Here is a 3,739-nt window from a genome sequence, read left to right on the forward strand (position 1 = left end):
CTCTGTGTAGCCCTGGCTGTCCTAGAACTCACTCTGTAGACCAGGCTGGCCTCCAACTCATAAATCCGCCTGCCTCTGCCTCCCAAGTGCTGAGATTAAAGGCGTGCACTACCACTGCCCAGCTTTTCAGTGCACATCCATTAGGCACCATCGACTGCTTTCTGAGTCCGGTGTCTCTCATCACTCGGAGCTCACTAACTGGCTAGGCTGTCTGGCCAGTGAGCCCCAGGGTTCCTCCTGTCTCCACCTCCCAGTGCCGGGGTTAAGTCCACACTATCATGTATAGTTCACAACAACTGTGGCTTTGGGGAATTTAACTCGGATCCTCACACTTCTGTGGTGAGCAGTTTACCAGCTGAACCCTGGTCCCTGGCTTCTCTGAGTGCTCTGCCTCAGGGTCCCAGGCTTCTCTGAGTGCTCTGCCTCAGGGTCCCAGGCTTCTCTGAGTGCTATGCCTCAGGGTCCCAGGCTTCTCTGATTGCTATACCTCATGGTCCCAGGCTTCTCTGAGTGCTATGCCTCAGGGTCCCAGGCTTCTCTGAGTGCTATGCCTCATGGTCCCAGGCTTCTCTGAGTGCTATGCCTTAGGGTCCCAGGCTTCTCTGAGTGCTCTACCTCACGGTCCCAGGCTTCTCTAAGTGAGTGCTATGCCTCAGGGTCCCAGGCTTCTCTGAGTGCTATGCCTCAGGGTCCCAGGCTTCTCTGAGTGCTATGCCTCAGGGTCCCAGGCTTCTCTGAGTGCTATGCCTCAGGGTCCCAGACTTCTCTGAGTGCTATACCTCACAGTCCCAGGCTTCCCTAAGTGAGTGCTATGCTTCAGGGTCCCAGGCTTCTCTAAGTGCTATGCCTCATGGTCCCAGGCTTCTCTGAGTGCTGTGCCTCATGGTCCCAGACTTCTCTGAGTGCTATGCCTCATGGTCCCAGGCTTCTCTGAGTGCTGTGCCTCATGGTCCCAGGCTTCTCTGAGTGCTATGCCTCAGGGTCCCAGGCTTCTCTGAGTGCTATGCCTCAGGGTCTCAGGCTTCTCTGAGTGCTATGCCTCAGGGTCCCAGGCTTCTCTGAGTGCTATACCTCACGGTCCCAGGCTTCTCTAAGTGAGTGCTATACCTTGATGCTAGTTCTGCACCAGAACCACGCTCCTGCCAGCTTCGAGGTTGACTCCTCTCTGCTGACTTGGCGTTCCCAGCTGGGCTCCAGTATCTATCGCTTTCCTTGTCTCTTACTGCTCACTGCTTTGTGTAGGCTCCCGAATACAAGAAGAAATGAGGGTGTTCTAGAAACATCCGGCAAACCTGACTACCATGGGTATTCACTTCCGGAAGCAGGCTGGTGTGGGTTGTTGGCCGTGGCACATAGCTCTGGCATCTGTATTTCAGATGTGTCCTGCATTTCCGGGATGTGCTTTGCCCCAAATCCTGTGGGATGATGCATCTCTGTAGGACATGGTTGGTGTTCCTTATGGTATTGTTGGTATTCTGTCTGAACTCCACCCTCACAGTTACCTGGCAACAGCCAGGTAGGCCTGGCCCACTATGAAAAGGGCTGCTTGCCCCCCTCCTCTCTCTCTTACTCCCGCTTCCCGCTTGTTTCTCTCTTGACCTCTTGGGCTCTTCCCTTCCACATTCCCTTCCCCTTTGCCCGTCCCCTGCCCTCTCCATGTAGCCATGGCCAGCCTCTACTTCTCTACTCTCACCTTTCTCTCTGCCTTTCTCTGCCTCTACAACTCTCTTAACTCCACTCCCCATGCCCTAAATAAACTCTATTCTATACTATACCGTCATGTGGCTGGACCTCAGGGGGAAGGGATGCCTTGGGCATGGGCCTGCTGAGGCACCCCCTCCCCCCACACCTCACCACACCCCCATAGAGCACATTCTTATACTTCTCTATCTTTTTATAATCACAACAGGTATAGTTTTTATTTGGGGGCATTTGCCCTTGTCTGGCTTGGCAGTATATTGTGTATGTAGCACACAGGATGGCTATGTGGGCCAGCATTGGCCATTCTTTGTTACAATCACACAGGGCATGTGTTATCTTGAGCTGCCATAGGTTTTGGAGTTACATTGAAAGCCACTGGCATCAGCTCTGCTTTCATTCACATAAGATCGCGTGCAGGGTCAGGTCAGTGGTTTTGGATTCTACCGCTCTGTTTATGTGTTCACTTATTTGTGAAAGCTCCAGGGCTCAAACTCAGAACTTTATACCTGTCAGGCAAGTGCCCGACCCCTAAGCTAGGCTCCTCACCTGTTATGGGTGTTTTCTTTTGCTTCTTAGTGGGTCTTGCTATGTAACCCTTACACCAGGCCCCGAGCCCTAGGCTGTAAGGTTAAGGGCGTCCTTACCCCATGGAAAGCCAGGCCCAGAAGCAATCGAGTGATGTAGCTGGCCCTATGTAGCTTTAAGCAGCTGCTGTCTGATGGCAGGAAGCAAGCTCCCCTCCTCTGAGGTCACTTCCTGCCTTCTCACTGTTTCCAGCAAGCCGTTCAGTTTCCAGATCATGCAGCAAGGAGCTCTTGTTATGTGTAATGGATGCTTCAGTGTGTTAATCTGTATACTAGTAGACTCAGAGGTTTGAAAATCAGCTTTACTTAATACTGCCCCGTCTTGCTGGCCGTGAAGGGCTGGTTCCTTACTTAGCTCTTTGGAGACCCATCCACAACCTCTCTGAAGGCTGGAGAATCAGGTTGCTCACCGTGCATCAAAAGCCAGCCTGGCCCAGAATGGGTGTGGATTGGGGGGATCCAACCAACAGGGATCCACTGGGCTCCCTGAGGGTCAGGGTGGCTCAGTGCCCCCAGCCCTCACTGAGGTGTGTTTCCCTCAGTGCCCAGCTGCATGCCGGCTCATTCCTTGCTGGTGTATGGCAGTCCTAAAAAAACTTCTGTTCCCATTGATATTCAGAGATAGCAAGGTGACTCACACAATTCGTTTCCTTCCCCCAGCACTGGTACCCGCCAGCCTTATCTGTCCTGTTTGTTTCCCATGGTTGTTGTGGACCAAGGGCTGCTCTGCCCCATGCTTTTCAGGCCAGGCTGTTCCCACTCCTGTCTCCCTCTCAGGAGAAGGGCAGACATGTTTAGTTTATTCTTTAAACAAAGACTTTTGACTAATAACTATGAAGCTGCGTGGCCTCTTTTTCTCCCATCTCAGCTTAGCCTGCCTTTTCTAATAGCTGAGGTGGTCGGTGTGTTTTCTAATTTGGTTTGAGTGATTCTAGCAGTGTTCATTTTGCCAATGAAGTGGCTTTTCTTTTTCCTACACTTTCCTCCTTTTGTCTCATTTAAAAAAAAAATATTTTTAATTATGTGGAGATGCTGGGTTAGGCATGTGTGTGAGTGCAATGCCCACAGAGGCCAGAGGAAAGTGTGGGAGGCTCTGATATGTAGTCACGGTGGTTGTGAGCCACCTGATGGGGGCGCTGGAAACTGGTGGCCAGTGTGGAGTCTCCTGAGCTGTGGCCTGGAGGAGCTGTCTCCTGGAGGAGCTGGAGTCTCCTGTGACCTCCTGAGCTGTCTCTCTCTCTCATGCCTGGTTGTCTCATTCTCATGACTCACAACAGTTGATCATGCAGAGTGAAGGGAGGTTCCCACAGCGAGGTGGTGGCTGTGAGATGGAGCTTGGTAGTTACAACCCTCCCTGGCTGCTGCTTTGCAGTGTCAGTGCCCGTGGCTTTCTCTGTGCTTTGTCAAGGACTATGTCTGCCCTGCCCTGCCCTGCCAGGGGTACTTGTGTACCA

General features: G+C 52.4%; 1 protein-coding gene across 4 annotated transcripts in view; it reads left to right on the top strand.

The window, feature by feature from the left end:
- Ptpn14 (protein tyrosine phosphatase non-receptor type 14) overlaps positions 1 to 3,739 on the top strand; it is a 150,962-nt gene that overhangs the window by 141,709 nt on the left and 5,514 nt on the right. The window lies entirely within an intron of this gene.

The sequence above is a fragment of the Mastomys coucha genome, unplaced genomic scaffold (assembly GCF_008632895.1).
Source record: "Mastomys coucha isolate ucsf_1 unplaced genomic scaffold, UCSF_Mcou_1 pScaffold1, whole genome shotgun sequence".
In the NCBI taxonomy this organism is placed as follows: Eukaryota; Metazoa; Chordata; class Mammalia; order Rodentia; family Muridae; genus Mastomys; species Mastomys coucha.